Below are 19,053 nucleotides of genomic sequence, written 5' to 3'. Positions count from 1 at the left end.
AATGTCAGATAGTAATTCTGAAATGGTTTTCTACATTATAATACAATTCCAACAGGATTTTCTGAGTCACTGCCTCTTCTCATGGGACAAAATGTTTTGATACTGCACCATGATATACAATAGAGTAAGTCCTTCTTACGTCATTATTCATCTCAAATGTCATAATACCTTTAATCTGAGTCTGGCGCTCCCCAGCAGAGGGGGTTAACACAAAAATACATAAGGGAATTGAAACAAGGAGAATACACAGCATTCATTTTCAAGTGAAAAACAATGTCAACCAGAAAACCTGATTCATGATAAAAGTCTAGGTGTAATTGGGAAATAGTATTTACCACTAGAGATCAGATTTTATTAAAACTTAAAAAAAAAAAATGCTTCCTTAATTGTGCATGCTTTTCCATCTAAGAACAGTTTGGGTTTTTTAATATTTTATGAATCTGACATTTGTTTATTTTCTCCTTATGCGGATTTGTTTGGCAGGTATTTGTGACTTTATGATTTTGTATCATCTCTAAGTCCTTTTCATATTCTTTCTTCTAATCTTTCTCTAACAGTTTCATCTCCCTGGAATAGACAAAAGGCCCCCAGAATTCAGTGATCGCTAACTTTCACAGTACACTGCCTCAAAAGGCATAATCGGGAGGGGTGGGGAAAATGGGGAGATAAAGATCAAAGCATACGAAGATGGTTATCTTGGATGAAAAAATCTAGAGTACCACACAAGTATTGTCGTTAATAATATTGCATAATATACTACAAATTTGCTATGAAAGTAGATTTTAAGTACTCTCACCACAAAAAAGAAAGGTAACTATATGAAATAATGGATGTGTTAATTTAATTGTAGTAATTACTTCACTAGGAATATGTATATCAAAATATCATGTTGTATACTTTCAATACATACAATTAAAAAAAAAAAAGGCCTATTAATGAAGGCAGCTCCAAGAGATTAAAAGCAACCTGGCTCACCTAAGGAAGTGTAGGAAGTGCTGATGAGGCAAAATAACCTGCTAATGTTTTTAATGCTGGAAAGAAGGTGTTTGGATCAGGCCACTTCAAAAGCCCAAGAGTGGAAGATAAGAATTTAGAGGACATTTAGGAACATACCAGACTTAGAGAATAACTTCTGTGGTCACCCTGTTTACGTTGTATATGTTTGAGTGGTTATAGCTACAAGCTATCAATAACCCATTTCCAAATGGCTCAAGTCAGGTTCTGCAACACACCAATTAAATCAGAATCTCTGTGAGTAGAGCCCAGGCATCTGGATTTTAAAGCTCCCAGGGTGATTCTAATGCACAACCAGGCTGAGAAGTCACAGCTCTGGCCAATCATGCTTTGGGTCTCAGGTCTTAGACCACTCACCAAAAGCCCATGAGAGGCTGAGTCCTGAGCAAAGCTGAGGGTTTATCATTAAGGAAGGGAGAGGGAGGGAGGGAGGGAGGTATTGATGGCTGATGGGGAAGGAACAGAGAGTATAAATACAATTTTAGAAATTCATTTTCTAAAGAAAATTTAAAACCTGGTAATATTTGTTATGGTGATCTGAAATAATAATGTACAAATTACAGGTTTCTGCAGTTTTTCATTTGTTTACAACAAACCACATTATTCATCAATGCATACATATATATATACACACACACACACACATATATGCTAAACTGGGAACACTTAGGATTACTTCATCATTTCATTCTGTGACTTCAATAGGTTAAAATGACCATCTTTCTTAACTTTCAGCTCCTAACTAGCCAATGTATAAACAATAAAATATGCAGCCTTAAAGATGAGCAAGGAGGTACCTTTGTTACTTTCAAAATGATCCTGTAATCTGTATTTTAGAGATCATCTGCTTAGCCAGCAAGATATGCATAAGGAGTTGGAAATTTCCTTTTCATAATTTTGTTTTGAAAACACATAAACAAACTCATTCAAAACAAACACTCCCAGCATGCTAGCTATACATTTTCCCCAGAAAATACAAAAGAGAAAAGAGAATGGTCCTTGGAGTGGTCTAACTGACCTTATTCTAAGAGAGGTGTTTCAAAATTGAGACATATGAGCCTATCTCTCCAAACAGGCAGGAGATTCAACAAAGCTGTGAGCTCTTTTTATGAATTTGCATTTGGAGCCGATAATAGAATAGGCAAGGTAGGGCAGCATTATGTCAAGTCAAGTTACTTCTTGCATACATATTTAAAACCACAAGGGAAACAACTATTCATAATTATTCTGCTCATTAATATGTTCATACCTTCACGACCATGTATACAAAACATATACATTTTTATTGAAGGTATTAACTCTAAAATTCAGTAAACTTAAAGGTATCGCTTGCTCCGTTTTATTTCACTGCATAACTAATAAAGTTTCTTTTATATATATTTAAGTTTATTTAATTTTAAGTTCTGGGATACATGTGCAGGACGCACAGGTTTGTTACATAGGTAAATGTGTACCATGGTGGCTTGCTACACCTATCAACCAATACCTTTTCATTGATATCTTTTACACATTTTCATCTACCTTTTAGCTATATAACAGGCTGCCAGTTTTGTTTTGCTGGGGGGAAAATGAGGTCCCCTTAACGGCAAGATTTGCCATATTGTTTCTTAATGATAGCAACATTTAGTATGGAAAGAGTATCTACTTTACCTGCTAGTACTGAAAGCCACATACTGACTACCATGGCAAATGATGCCCTAGGATCTTTTCTTCAGTTAGCTCTAGGGCAGTGCCCAATAACAGAAACATTATGTAAGCCACCTATGCAATTTCAAATTTTATAGTAGTCACATTTTAAAGAAGATCAAATTATTTTAATAATACATTTTATTTAACCTAATGCATCAAAAATATCTCAACAATCAATCAACATTTCAAAATTACTTATTTTATATGATTCTTTTTTTTCTTTCCTTTTTTTTTTTTTTTTTTTTGGGACAGAGTCTCGCTCTGTCACCTAAGCTGGAGTATAGTGGCACGATCTCGGCTCACTGCAACTTCCGCCTCCTGGGTTCAAGCGAGTCTCCTGCCTCAGCCTTCTGAGCAGCTGGGACTACAGGCGCCAGCCACCATGCCCAGCTAATTTTTATATTTTTAGTAGAGACAGGGTTTCGCCATATTGGCCAGGCTGGTCTTAAACTCCTGACCTTGTGATCTGTCCACCTCAGCCTCCCAAAGTGCTGAGATTACAGGCGTGAGCCACCATGCCCAACCTATTATTATTTTTAAATACAAAGTCTTGAAATACAGCATGTATTTTACACTTATAGCATATCTCAACTTGGACATCAAATTTTTATTGGAAATCCTTTATCATAAAATTTAGAGACGAAAAGGCAAGCTCACATATTTGAGTTGTTCCAATCATATATATGGATATCAATTTTAAAGTTTTGGTTAAAACTAAATACTATTTACAATTCCATTACTCTGTCACACTACCAGCTCTCAAGTGCTTTTGAGCCAAATACAGCTATTGGCTATAGTACCAGGTATCTCAGCTCTAGACTAGGAGAGTATAATGGTGCTTGGACACCACCCTGCTGTTGTCCAGAAGAAGTGGTCCATACCCCGGCCAGAAGAGCCCCAGGAAGGAAGCTGAGGAAGGAAGCTGTCATAGCTCAGGCCCAAATAATGTTCACTCCAAAGTGCACGGCTGAGAACAGCAAACCCTCACTAGCATAAATTGATGCTGTTCAGTAAGACCCTTGGAGGATCTGCATGAGGGATCCATCTCATCATGTGACAGCTGCAAAGCTGGTTCTCAGAAGCAAAACCAACTGGGGACACTAGGACCGGAATCTTATCCTAAAGCTTTCTAAAGCATGGTGTGATTAACTGAGATGAAAAAAAAAATGCGGTGGCTCAAGCCTGTAATCCCAGCACTTTGGGAGGCCGAGACGGGCGGATCACGAGGTCAGGAGATCGAGACCATCCTGGCTAACACGGTGAAACCCCGTCTCTACTAAAAACACAGAAAACTAGCCGGGCGCGGTGGCGGGCGCCTGTAGTCCCAACTACTCGGGAGGCTGAGGCAGGAGAATGGCGTGAACCTGGGAGGCGGAGCTTGCAGTGAGCTGAGATCTGGCCACTGCACTCCAGCCTGGGCGGCAGAGCGAGACTCCGTCTCAAAAAAAAAAAAAAAGAAAAAAGAAAAAAAAACGAAGGCCCCTAGAACCCAGCACCTCTAGAGCTGTTTCTAACTTTGGTTGTAAATTCCCTCCCAAATAACATTTTAGAGTCACAGTCACCTGTTGAATACACACGCTAAGAGGATCAGTGATTATTTTGATAAATTACATTCTGTATCATTTTTCCTAAGCCATTTCCAGTCACTCTTTTTTTTTTTTTTTTGAGACAGAGCCTTGCTCTGTCGCCCAGGCTGTAGTGCAGTGGTGTAATCTTAGCTCACTGCAAGCTCTGCCTCCAGTCACTCTTATAAATGCTGCTTACCTAAATGCCCAGCAGTATAGTGGGTGGTGCAGAACACGTCAGACGGACACATATCTGAAAAGATATTGTGTTATCACATGTTTATAGCTACACAAACTCACAACTGCAAAAATATGGAACCAGCACAAACACCCATCAGTCAAAAAGTGGATAAAGAAATAGTGATACATATATATATCACAGAATACTACTCAGCCATATAAGGGAATGAAATAATGGCATTCACAGCAACCTGAATGGAACTAGAGACCATTGTTCTAAGTGAAGTAACTCAGGAAGGAAAAACCAAACATTATACGTTCTCACTCTTCAGTGGAAGCTAAGCTATAAGGACACCTATTCCCCCAAAAACCTACTGAAATTTTTTTAAAAAATAGGAAAAAGATATTGTGTTATCTTTTGGGAGGAAGATTTGGGTGGATAACTTAATAAAATGTTACAAGTTTTTAAAGAAAAAATATACAACTATAGTGACCATAATTTCCCCCAAATTAAAAAAAAAAAAGTGAATTATACAGCCTAAAAGAAGCAGAATAAATCAGCACTACCCTAGGAAATCTGCCTTTGAACACAAAACAGTGAGCCAAAAAATGTATACAATCACATACAATTACGTGTTTAAATGCAAGCTAATCTAAATGATTAACTTCCACATATGTTCAAAGGGAGACATCTTTCGGATTATCATTTCAAACTCTCTCCCAAATATTAATAAATCTTCAACAGAATTTAAAGTAAGGTCTAGAAAGTGAGCACTCCATTCCCTTCTCTTTCTTTTCATTTGATTTTGATGGTGAAGCTAATGAATAGTACAAGGGCCCAACTGCCGGCCATGACAAAGAGGAGAAAAAGAAAGTGGAAAAACTAGCTCCTGGACACCTTGGATGTCACAACTCAAAAAGTTCAACCTTTTCTTCTTTATTCACATGCTTTCCTTCTATATAGACACTTGTTTAAGGCTTCCAGTGGGGCCCCTTCCCACCCTTAGGCAGCTGTGTGTGTCTGGCAGCCTCTGAGCCCAGGCTCCATCTGGTCCCCCTCCCTTGTAGGCTCTAACCTCTTTCATGGACTTGCCATAGTTTGCTTTAGTTTACAGCTATAGATTTTTTAAAATTACTTAATTATTGCCTGTCACTCCCTAGACTGTGGGTATCATTAGGCGGGGGACACCTCTGTTGTGTTCACCCGGGAAGCATATTTCCTAACACACACACCTTTACTCAGGGAGTGTTTAATAAGTCTTTTGGTTGAATGAATTAGCTTGCTATTTGATTAATAAATTTAAGACCTTTTTTCATTCTGAAATTTTAAAACTCTCTATGAGACCTTCCTTAAATAAAGCTTTCACCTTCTAAAAAAAAATCAGTAGCTACATGTTTACAAAAATAGATACTTTCTTTCCTTGTACCCTCCTTGCCAGCATTATCAAAATGTAGTTTTTAATCTTAGACATTATGCAACTGAACAGCAGTGAATATGAGCAGTACACAAGCTTGAAGAAAACTGATGTCCACATCTTGGCAGTGGAACTGTCACTCCCTAAGAATGAAGACTGTAGATACTTTGTTCAAGGCAACAATCCTGTAACTCTGTCCCAGAACAACATTGCAAAACGGTGAAGCCATATGGGCCTTGTGCTTCACGCCCACATATGGAACAGGTGACAAAGAGGCCAAGCACAGCCGAAGAGACACTGCTTAGGACCACTCTGTGCAGAAAATGCTGACCTGCTTTTAAATTGTGTCAACAAGTTAAAGGACATAAATAGCTAAACTTGAAGTCAGTGAGCCTTTGTGGACATTAAGAAAATGCCTGGGCAGAGGCTGCTTGTACGTGGTTCACTCAAGGGCGCCATACAGTTCGGGAGGTCAATTACATGATATCATACACGCTTCCCCTCATGAGATGAAAAAGTGAGGGAAAAGCAAGTTCCTAACAGTGATTAAATTTTGTTCGGTCCATTTTCTTTAAGGAGAATGTCTGCAGTGTGTACTGCAGTAATTTCTAGAGAAATTTAAATTTCTGCAAAGTAAGTTATGGAGTTAATTGTCAATTATACGAAAAACAAATCTGTTTTTAGAAACCCACTGCATTGGCCGGGCGCGGTGGCTCAAGCCTGTAATCCCAGCACTTTGGGAGGCCGAGACAGGCGGATCACGAGGTCAGGAGATCGAGACCATCCTGGCTAACACGGTGAAACCCCGTCTCTACTAAAAAATACAAAAAACTAGCCGGGCGAGGTGGCGGGCGCCTGTAGTCCCAGCTACTCGGGAGGCTGAGCCAGGAGAATGGCGTGAACCCGGGAGGCGGAGCTTGCAGTGAGCTGAGATGTGGCCACTGCACTCCAGCCTGGGCGGCAGAGCGAGACTCCGTCTCAAAAAAAAAAATTAAAAAAAAATTTAAAAAAAAGAAACCCACTGCATTATACCAAAATCAGTCCAAGTTAAAAAGTTCACATTATTAACTCTTTTAGCAACAGACAAGCAAAAGTAACTAAATTTTAATGGTATCCTTTTGCAACTAAATTTCACCCTCTTAACTGTAGTAGTAAAAGAGGAAACAGGGTGAAGGAAAAAGGCGCAGGTTATACTAAAAACCCTCTAATCTGTAAACTCAGGAAGATTAACTTGGTTTCTTTTCCTGCAGAAGAATGGATAATAAAAGTATGTTTATCAAATACTTGTTATTAAAAGACTGTATGACACTCTACTAAGCATTTACTTCTTTTTTCCAGAAATTACTCCAATTCTGTCTTATGGTCTTTTCCTCACACTGAGTGGAAATACAAGTCAATGTTACCCCAAATGACACATGGCACTGTCAGTGGAAACTATGATGGGCCACAGAAACACAGTGCATATGTCTCTCTTTAATTCCAAAGAAAATCAGCTCTAATGATGACAGTACCATCTTCCGTCTCTGCACCACATCTGGAGGTCACACAAGAACATGTCTGTACTTTTCTGCCCTGTGACTCATGTGAGTGCAAGGGATTGGGAATCAAACCTGAACCTGGACTAACAGAAATAAATATCCATTGGACCCCAAGTTCTGGTAACTCTGGAAAGGCATCTGTGACGTATGATGGCCTTCACAAATCCCTGATTTCCTGGGTCACACCCCAGGGTCAAGGTGCATCCTCCACAGCTCCCGGCCTCCTGCTTTGCTCAGAAGGTGATTCATCATCTGTAAACTCTGGCTACAAACTCATCCTGCGGCCTTCCCACATCCCTCCCTGCCCTCAGTTCTGCTTCATACGAATCAGTGATTATTAACTATATTAGAGATGAACAGCCCCACTAAGCGTTGCAGATCCTTCTCAGGAGCTGAAGTTCTCCATCACAAAGGGAACCGTGCCTCTGCGTCTCCACCCTTCACTGCTGCAGTCCTCACTCGCCAGGAAGTTGCTCACCTGGTTAATAGACGATAAATGACTATCATCTTCCTAAGATGTCTGAGGTCCTCAGATTTTATATTACACTTTCAATGAAACCAATACAAATGTTTAACATGCTAAATATGCTATAAAATGAATGTGTGGTAACCAGAAATTTGAAAAAGAGGTGAGTAGGGGTTGGCTATTTCTCACAAAAAATGTCTTGACTCTAACAATATAAATGAACAGCGTTATAGCCAGGCGCAGTGGTTCATGCCTGTAATCCCAGCACTTTAGGAGGCTGACGGGGGCAGATCACTTGAGGTCAGGAATTCAAGACCAGCCTGATCAACATGGTGAAACCCCATCTCTACTAAAAATACAAAAATTAGCTAGGCGTGGTGGCGCGTTCCTATAATCCCAGCTACTCGGGGAGGCTGAGGCACAAGAATCACTTGAACCTGGGAGGCAGAGGGTGCAGTGAGCCGAGATCTTGCCACTGTACTCCAGACTGGGTGATAGAATGAGACTCCGTCTCAATCAGTCAATCAATCAATCAATCAATCAATGAACAGAGTTGTGGTCTCGGCTCCGGGAAAGTAATGGCTGTGTCTTCCATGAGCATCTTTTCAGAGTCTGAAAAGGGTCTAGGGCTGTGCACATTGGAGGTACTCAAATAGACTCAGTCAGTGAAAAGTGACTGAAATATGCATTCTTTCTCTCACCTATTTATTCTTGAGTACAGGGGTGTGTGTGTGTGTGTGTGTGTGTGTGTGTGTGTGTGTTTGCAGAGTAGATGAAGAGTCTTCTTTTGATCACTGGAGAACATATAGAAATGGAATTGTCCTTAGCCTGGCACCATACGTGTACCTCTCCTCTTCCTTCAGGTCAGCTCATAGCCCAACAGGAATAAAGGGAACTACACATTTCTAATGCAAGTTATATTTGTTCCTATGGCCACTATAACAAATAACCACAAAGTTGGTGACCTGGAACAACACAAATTTATTATCTGACAGTTCTGGAGGTTAGAAGTCCCAACTGAGTCTCACTAGGCTAAAACTCGGTGACAGCAGAGCTGCGCTCCCTCGGGAGGCTCACATCTCACCTTTTCCAGCTTCAGGGCTGCCCACATTCCTTGGCCAGTGTCCCTGCATCACTCTGAACCCTGCTCCTATCCCATCCCCACATCCTCTTCTCTAACTGTCTTTCAGAATGTGCCTTATGTGGGGCATACTGGGCAAATCCAAGATAACCCATCCATCTCAAGATCCTTAGCTTAATCACATCTGCAAAGTCCTTTTTGTCACGGTAAAGTAACATATTTACAGGTTCCAAAGATTGTGACCTGGACATTTCTGGAGAGGTCATTATTCAATCTACCGCACTAATTAATTACCTTTCATTGTTATCCATAGAGCCCATGATATTTGGAATTTTCATTCAAATAAAAATATAACTTCAGCCTACTTATGGACAACATTAGACGAAAGTCTTTTTGATTCACTACTCTTCATCATATGACCTTAGGAGTATCCTAAGTCCCATTTCTCTGTCTCAGTTACTCCACATCTAAACCATTAGTACCAGAAATGTTAAGTAGGGCATGTCGAATGGAATGCCTTTTAACACTTTAGATATTAAGAGACATTAATATGTATTACACGTATTAACAGTTTCTTACATTCCTGGAATCACTCAGCAGACAGTCTCAACTATCAAGACAAATCTGAAATCCAGCAGGGAAATAGCAATAGCAAATAATCCAACATAGATGCCCTTCAGCAAATATTTACATCTGGGCACCTACTAAGTGCATGGCTCAGCACTTGACACCGTGGGGAAGATGATATAATAGAGAAATATGCCTAGTAGAAGACAGAAAATGTACAGAGAAGAAAAAACAAAGTGGTAAGTGCTATACTGGAAACACACACACACAAAGTGCTTCAGAGTCTGAGCTGAAGGAGAGCTGGTGAAAAATGGCTGTTCTTTTTTCAGCCATTTGATAAGCCATTTGATCATAATCCTTATGATAAGGATGTCATTCATGTCAATGAACGACATCACTGCAAAAGTGGCACTTGGGCTTGGTTTAAAACATAGGTAGAATTTTGCCACAGAACCTTTCCAATTAACAGAAAGACAATGAAGGTCGGGTACGGTGGCTCACATCGGTAATCCCAGCACTTTGGGAGGCTGAGGGGAGTGGGTCACCTGAGGTCAGGAGTTCGAGACCAGCCTGACCAACATGGTGAAATCCTGTCTATACCAAAAATACAAAAATTAGCTGGGTGTGGTGGCAGGTGCCTGTGGACCCAGCTACTCGGGAGGCGGAGGCAGGAGAATCGCTTGAACCCAGGAGGCGGAGGTTGCAGTGAGGCAAGATTGCACCATTGCATTCCAGTCCGGGCTATAGAGTGAGACTCTATCTCATGGGGGAGGGATAGCATGAGGGGATATACCTAAGGTAAATAACAAGTTAACGGGTGCAGCACACCAACATGGCACATGTATGCATAGGTAACAAACCTGCACGTTGTGCACATGTACCCTAGAACTTAAAGTATAATAAAAACTAAATAAATAAATAAATAAAAAGAAGGAAGAGGAGGAAGGGGAGAAGGAGGAGGAGGGGAAAAGGAGAAGGAGAACACTGAATCACGGGGGCAAGAAGGTCCTCATTCAATCTACTTATTCATCACTTATGCACATGGTATTTCCAAATAAAAGAGCCTTGTTTCTATCTATAAAAAGGTCTAGTCTTTGTTTTCAATAATCCCAAATTACAGAAAAGCACCAAAATAAAGTAAAACTTCACCCTAAACCTCACCACTCACAAAAAAAAAGGTCTCTTCCAGATATCTCTCTGACAATACTCACAAAACAGACCCCTTCCAACAGGTTTGTGTAACAGGTTTTTTGGTTCACCACATAATGAATGGCAGCAAAGTAAGCCTGGGAAGGTGTCCTGCGTTTTCTCAGAATCTGTATTTGGCTATTTGGTATCCATCAATTACAGGGCAAGTTAACAGCCAAGCAGTTTCCATCTCCCTAGTGATCTAGCTGAGCCACCTCCTTATCTAACTCTCAGCTACCCAGCCCACATTTCCCCTGCCCTAAATCTCTCAGGGCCAGGAACTGACAACTAAAGACCATCCGAGTCCCTAGCCAACCCCAAGCTGATTCGTCCTGTCTGCCTTGCCTTTTCCACAGAAACCCAGTAAAGGCTCTGGCCTCGGCTTTCCCCTGACTCCTGTCTCTTCCTCTTCACCCAAATAAGTGTTTCTCCTCCTGGCCCTGTGTGGCATGGAATGCCCTCTTCTCTTAGGAAATGTCAGTAATTAAAAAAAACACAACTTCTTTCTGCCAGGTGCTGTGGCTCACACCTGTAATTCCAGCACGCCTGCTGAGGCAGGAGGATCACTTGGGGTCAGGAGTATGAGACCAGCCTGGCCAACATGGTGAAACCTCATCTCTACTAAAAATACAAAAATTGGCCAAGCATAGTAGCCCACACCTGTAATTCCAACTACTCAGGAGGCCGAGGTGGGAGAATCGCGTGAACCTGGGAGACAGAGGCTACAGCGAGCTGAGATCGCGCCACTGTACTCCAGCCTGGGCGACAGAGTGAGACCCTGTCCCAAAAAAACAAAACAAAACAAGAAAAAAGAAAACTTCTTTCAATGGCCTTGTCCCCTCTGTGTCACTATTCAGTCATCTCTCTAAGTTAAAATCCTATGGGTAGGAACAAGACAGAAGGAGGGAAATGCTGTAAGTATCACCTCTGAAAGTAGCAAAAAGTGACAACTGACAATGAGGAAGGATATCAAAAAGTTCCCCATGCACTCATGAGTTTTGTCATGTGGGAGTGTTAATGTAACTAAGAGCAAGTCCTATGGACTCCCGAGTAGCCCAAGGGCACCCATGAATTAAAACCACAATGACCCACGTTCACAAAACGGTGTTGATAATGATGAGACTGAGCAAAGGTCAAACTGTGTTCTACATGGTCAAAAGAGATGTCAGAAGGTTAAGTACTTCAGAACGACTTATGCGATTGAGAAAAGGTCAAACTGTGTTCCACATGGTCAAAATAGATTTCAGAAGGTTAAGTACTTCAGAACGACTTACACACACACACACACACACACACACACACACAGAGGTTAAAATTAGAGTTTGAGCATTTAAAGGATATTTCAATGACCTGAAATGTTAAATCGTCCTGGGTGCTTTTCCTCAATAGTTGGGGAAAGCTGTGCTCTGGAGTGAGGCAAAACAGGTCCTAATCCCAGCTTCATCACTCACTCACTGTGTGACCTTGGAGAAGTCACTTCATGTCTCTGAGTCTCCATCTCCTCTAATGAGAAAAGAATATTGAACCCGACAATATCTAAGATGCCTTTCAGCTCTGACATCGTATCTTTCACAAGTAATCTGTCATTATTAAACCTACAATGTGAATTCTAATCAGCTCTGACGTCGTATCTTTCACAAGTAATCTGTCATTATTAAACCTATAATGTGAATTCTAATCACATATTTCACACATTATCACAAATTTTAGGTTTGTTTTTACCTCATAACCAGAAATGTAACATTTTTTTAGAAAGAAAACTGAAAGAGAAAAGAAAACCCAAAGGTCAAAACTATTCAAATCTCTCCTTAAGGAATTTATCTCATGAAGAAATACCCAACTTCTCCCTATCAGGATGTTTTGAAATCCCAGTCAAGAATCCCCAACAAAAATATTTACAAGCACATGAGAAGAAAACACATGCTTATGATTATTTTTAAAAAAGAAGAAGAAAAATGAGGTGGAGGAAGGGGAGGATGGGGAGGAGGGGGGGGAGGAGGAGGAGGAGGAGGAGTGCCCTCATCTTCAGGCCTCTAAACAGAAAATAATCCAGAATTTTTTGTACCTCTGCTCTGGCAGGCCACAAGTAAGTTTTCAAAGTGGATATGAACGGATAAAAGGCACAAGGCTTCTGTAAAATAAATATATAAAGTAGCATGGAAAGAACACATTATTGTTCAATAGTCAGGAAGCTTTGGAGCCCAGCCCAGGAAAACACTCTGTAACCTAAGGTGTGCCCTTCCAAGTCTTGGTCTGTTTATAAAGGACTCAGAGATAATTCCAGACATGTGTGATTTCATGTCAATCCAACTTTCCTTAGAGAAAACATGTTTAAACTCAGAAGAATTAAGATTTAGAAAGGACAGGTGACGATTATTTCAATAAACTTTTCAGCACTGCTGCATGCTAAGAAAGCAGATGCCTGCTGGCTGGCCTCTCCACACAAAGGGATTAATGGGTCAATTTCTTGAGGAACTAGCACCCTGACATAATTGGCTGTCAATTAGCCAGGCATCAATCAGACGGATTTTTCTCATCTATCTAAGCTTTTGTTCATTATACCTTAGGCCATATCAAAAATATGGCTGAGAACATTCTCCCATGCCCCAGTTTCTCTCGCCAAAGCATTAGGAATAGAAGAGTGTGTGTATTGTTATGTTGATAATGTCGGTATCAACATGGTCTGTTCCTTATGATAAGGGTTAAAACTCTGTAGATAGTGTTGTGATGAGATAAATGACCTAAAATTACTTATGCTCTAAGCTCACCTAGTTCAAAGCAATTCATCAATACCTGTCAAATTTTTCTGGCATATCTCATTCCTTGGATAATGAAAAAAGAAACAAAAGGATAAACCTTGTAGAACATCAGAAACTGAGGGCAGAACAAGACCAACAAGACCTAAGTTCTGCCTGCTCCACTCCAGATACAATTTCATGTTTATTCCATATCATAGGGAAGAAAGGCAAACAATTGAAAATTAAAACAACACTATCATTAAGTAAACTGTTCCAGGAGTCTGGCCCAGTGTGTTCCTTCAGAATTAACTTATTCCACGGCCTTGAGCCATCCCCATCGTCCTATTCTGAGTGGCTACAGGGAGAAGGCACAGGCCCCAGACCCAGGAAGCAAGACTACTATGCTGCAGCCACCTCTGTCACTCACAAGAAGCCACCTGAGGCTCTGAGTCCTCTCCTCTGGCCACATCCAAGGCCCTCCTTGCCATCCCCACTCCAGTTAAGGTTGCCAGATAAAATACAGGACGCCCAGTTAGATCTGAATTTCAGATAATTAACAATCTTTTAGTATAAATATGTCTCAAATATTGCATGGGATATACATGTAGCAAAACAAAAAAAAAGTAGTTATTTATATGAAATTCGTATTTAACTGGGGGTCTTGCATTTTTATTTGCTATATCTGGCAACTCTACCCCCTAATCCTTTCAATACTCCTCCAAAGTATTCTATAATACCAGGAGAAAAATAAATTCTGGCACAAAAACAACTGGGAGGTACAGAAGAATCAACAAGCTGATTTCAAAAGAAGTTTGGCTGGGCATGGTGGCTCACACCTGTAATGCCAACACTTTAGAAGGCCAAGGCAGGAGGATTGCTTGAGGTCGGGAGTTCAAGACCAGCCTGGGCAACATAGTGAGATCCCATCTCTAGAAAAAATTAAAAATTAGCCAGGTATGGTGGCATGAGCCTATGGTCTCTGTTACTCGGGAGGCTGAAGTGGGAGGATTGCTTGAGCCCAGGAGGTTGAGGCTGCAGTAAGCTAAGATCAGTCCCCTGCACTCCAGAACGAGACCCTCATCTCAAAAAAAAAAGTTTAACAATAGCAAAGGCAAACGATTTTAGAGACTACTGTAGTAACCAACAAAAAATAATGTTTGTCACTGAAATTAAATGGTATACCATCATTATTTGAAATAAACAAAAACATCATTAGCATTCTACAAGACATAACTTCTTCTCACAGTACTCTGAATATTAAAGTATTCAATTAGAAAGGTGAAGGTAAATTTAAAATTGTTTTTAAACAGCATGTTTAAAACTACCAGTGCTTAAAATGGTTTCTAATACTATTGACTTGGTTACCTAGGGTAGTTGTAGTCTTGCATTCAGTGTTAGCTCCCCCAGTTGTCCACTTAATTACTGGCTTTAGTGACACATAGGAATCCCCCCAAGATTCTTCTCTGTTGTACACAGAACACCTCAGCGACACTAGCTTTGGAAACAACCCATTTGGGTTATGTAAGGAGGGCGGCTGACAGAAAGAGAATGGGGCTGACGGAGATCTCAGGGAAGACTTGAGTCAGGGTCAGGAGGAGGAAACTGGACGGTTTCCCAGCACCTCAGATCCACAGTGCGGCTCTGCTCTCCCCAGGGATCAGACACACCCATGCTCAGAACACAGGGCCACGCCAAGAAGAAATAAACTAGAGGCTCTCCGTATCTCTGCTCCATGCATACAATGAAGAAGAATTAGCCTTCTCCTCCCTAGATCATAGAAACCGCAAGAGACACAAAATTATTTACAGGATGAAGTCACAGGATGCAGATATCTTATTATAAAGATACAGCCATTTATTTGACAAGAAATGAGTTATTTATTTATTTACATTGATTGATTGATTGTCCAGGTCTTGCTTTGTTGCCCAGGCTGGAGCACGGTGGCACCATCATGGCTCACTGCAGCACTGACCTCGGGGTTCAATCCATCCTCCCACCTCAGCCTCTTCAGTAGCTGGGACTACAGACATACACCACCGCAGCCAGCTAATTTGGGGATTTTTTATAGAGATGGGGTTTTACCATGTTGCCCAATCTAGTCCAAAGTCCTGGGCTCAAGTGATCCACCCCACATGGTCTCCCAAAGTGTAGGGATTACAGGCATGAGCCACCGCACCCAGCCTCCATTTTACTTTAAAGCATCGATGCCCTTCAATTAGGAAATATGAATAATGTTGAGCACTTTCTGGGTACTAGCCATTGTGCTAAGAGCTTCGCATAAATTTTTCTCAGTCAAGCCTCACCACATCCCTATGAGTGTTTTTAAATCCCCAATTTAACTTCATAGGCTAAATCTGCAAGAAGTTAAATAGCTTTTCCTAGACTACAGACACGGTAAACAGCAGGGGGCTGATTTAGATCCACTGCAGACTGACCCAAAAGTCATGTTCTTCACCCTGAATGGATGACCCGTCCCCGATGAAGCACATGTTCTGGGTGGTAACCATGACACAGTAAGCAGAGGCATAAACTATTCCAGGAAACTCACTTAAATTTCTCTGGCCTTCAGTTACACAATGAAGCTACATAATCTTCAAAGATCCTTCTAATGTCCAAAAATCCAAGCTCTATTCAAGCAGAACCAAAAATTCCTCAGGGTCAACTATACATAGTTGCATTTAATCTACTTGACACCTCTGAGGCTTAGAGAAGTTAAGTGGTTTCCTCAAGGTTACCAGGCTACAGTGGAAAGAGATGAGATTCAAATTCTGATCTTTCAAATCCATGTCCTGCAAGTCACCTTTAAACCATAGCTGGATCTATGATCTTTAATTTATATGACAACGTCGCAAGTCAGTAGACATAAAAACGTTCAGGTTACAAATCCAACTACAGAACACAAGCTATTAACTCTTAGGTTTATTAAACAAGCTCTTTTCTCCTAATAAAGAGAAAGCAGCTACAAAGTCCGACTCAGAGACTGGATATCAAGAGTTAGGCAGTGGCGTGGGTACTATGATACAAGCCCAGCCTATAATCCTAACACCCCAGGAACTGCGACTCCATAACCCCCTACAAAAAGCAGCCCGGTCCTACATGATCATAACTGGATAAAAAGAAACCCAACAGCGCAGGGCTTGGAAGGTGATTGGGCAGCAGGCCACTTAAACATTGCTATGGAAATATAATTAGTCTTATTAACCTAAGACGTTATTCATTTAGGGTTTTGCGATACTTCAGAGGGAGCTGAGCCCCATCTGGATTTAAAAGAATTTGATGAAAAAATTCAGATTACAAGAGGACATTGAACTAACCTCATGGGACCAGTCACTTACCCTTTAAAAGCACCTACGTACCTATGCTCAATGAAATAATGCCTAGTCATTCTCCTCTATTCATTAAGGCAACTTTTTAAAAAATTTATATTCTTATCTTTCCTTCATTTAAAGAACCTTTTCCTGCAATCTGCCTCAAACATAAGTTTTTACACACAACATTCTCTACCCTCTAAGCAAGTTACCCCTCAGGTCATTCCACACAGTCTGCACGTCTCTTTCTATATACACTTTGCTGTTTTCTGTAGGGAGAAGAAGAGGGACAGTGAGGAGAGGACCAGAGCCAAGGCTGATGCATATTCTCCACACAAAGCATCATGCTGCGGGCTCTGAGGAATAAAAAGTAAAACAAAACCGGCCCTGCCCTCAAAGCATCCATGAGGAAGGTGATATTGTGCTAGTCTAAGTGACAATGGAGACCAGTGGGCCTGAGCCTTTTAGCAGATCGGGTGGGTTGGTTTGTGATTCCCATACTGCTGAGTTCCCCAAAGTATAGATCCGATTCTATGGACCACTGAACCTGCTCGGCAAGCCCCATTTCCCGGGGAAAAGCTGCCTGTAAAGCTAAAACTGAATATACAACCAGAGCTAACAGGACTTTGACAAACAAATTGCTTTAAAGCGCTAACAGAATCACATAGCAATAGGCCATCAGTCACCAGCAGAAAAGCCGACTGTCGCTAAAGAGCATGAACGACAAAGTTCTGTGACGCCAGTGTTCAGTGTTTGTTAAACTCATGATGAAATCATGGGAGTCATAAAATCAATTCAATGAACAGCATTTTATGTAACTTAAATGGAAACACATATCCTTAGCAGTAACTGTAAACATCTGCAACTTGCAACAAATACTTCAGGTTCTGTGTGTGTGTGTCTGTGTGTGTGTGTGTGTCTGTGTGTAAAACTGGTCAGGATGTAAAAAACTGTAAAACATATTTCTTACTGGGTGTCATAATTTTAAAAGTTTGAAAAACACTGTCTTAGGCTCAGTAGTAAATTCAGTTTTGCATAACTGCAGCCAAAGGGAACAGCAATTAGGACCGTGACCCTAGGAAAGGCAAACAAAAATGAATAAAAATAAATACTTCCTCAGAAGGACTGACCATACGGTTCACAATCTTGACCCTAACTCTGTTATTCTTGGCTTGAAATAATCCAACCATCTGAGAAAATGACTGCAAAACACCTGAAAGATTTCAAGTGCAGGTGTCTGCAAGGCACACACCAAAAAAACAAGTAACATCGGATTCTGAAAGACAGGAAGCCACCATTCCCAAACCATAAAGACATCGTGAGAACAAAAATCTTTATGTCACTATGTTAAAAAGCCTGGCCGCGTGTGGTGGCTCACACCTGTAATCCCAGCACTTTGGGAGGCCAAGGTGGGTGGATTACCTGAGGTCAGGAGTTCAAGACCAGCCTGGCCAACATGGTGAAACCCTGTCTCTCCTAAAAATACAAAAATTAGCTGGGTGCTATTTTTTTAATACAACAAAGCTATTTTTTAAATAAGCTATTTTAAAAAGCTATTTTTAAAATACAAAAATTAGCTGGGTGGCATGAGCCACCGCAGCCGGCCAAATATCTTTACTTTTGAAAGGGCTAAAGAGTTAACACAGGAGAGGGCTAATACATTTACCCTACATCTTTTCCAATCCCATTACGTATCTCCATAACAAATAACATGAACTGTCTTCGTGGTCATTGATTCATTCATTTAACAAAAATGAATAGAGCACCTACTAGGCTGTGGCCACAGTTCTAAGGTAACATAAGGTAAATTTGATTCTATATGATTTGTTTCTACCTACATAATTGAGGGGCTAGAAACAAGGAAAATACAAATATTTCTGAAATAAAACTACTATTAATAAATGCTACTAAGTTTAATAATAAAATACTACTAAGTTTAATAATAAAACTATCACGATGGCCAAAATTTCTTGACATTGTAATAGTTCTTCAACAATATTATTTAGTTATAAATATCAGTCAGCTACCAAAAAAAAAAGTAACAAATGTTGGCAAGAATGTGGAGAAATTGGAACCCCTGTGCACTGTGGGTGGGAATGTAAAATGGTGGAACCACTATGAAAATCATTATGGCAGATCCTTAAAAAATTAAACATAAAGTTAACATCTGATCCAGCAATTCTACTTCTGGGTATACAAAAAAAAAAAGGAAAGCAGGGTCTCAAAGAGATATTTGCAAACCCACGCTCATGGCAGCATTATTCACAATAGCCAACTGGTGGAAGCAATCCAAATGTTCATTGA

The 19,053-nt window shown here is 40.6% G+C and overlaps 1 protein-coding gene across 7 annotated transcripts in view; it reads right to left on the bottom strand.

Annotated features, from left to right (window-relative positions):
• Positions 1 to 19,053, bottom strand: part of LRCH1 (leucine rich repeats and calponin homology domain containing 1) — a 204,174-nt gene that overhangs the window by 138,377 nt on the left and 46,744 nt on the right. The window lies entirely within an intron of this gene.

The sequence above is a fragment of the Macaca thibetana genome, chromosome 17, assembly GCF_024542745.1.
Source record: "Macaca thibetana thibetana isolate TM-01 chromosome 17, ASM2454274v1, whole genome shotgun sequence".
In the NCBI taxonomy this organism is placed as follows: Eukaryota; Metazoa; Chordata; class Mammalia; order Primates; family Cercopithecidae; genus Macaca; species Macaca thibetana.
Note: the sequence above shows the minus strand (reverse complement) of the source record. Positions and strands in the feature narration are given on the sequence as shown.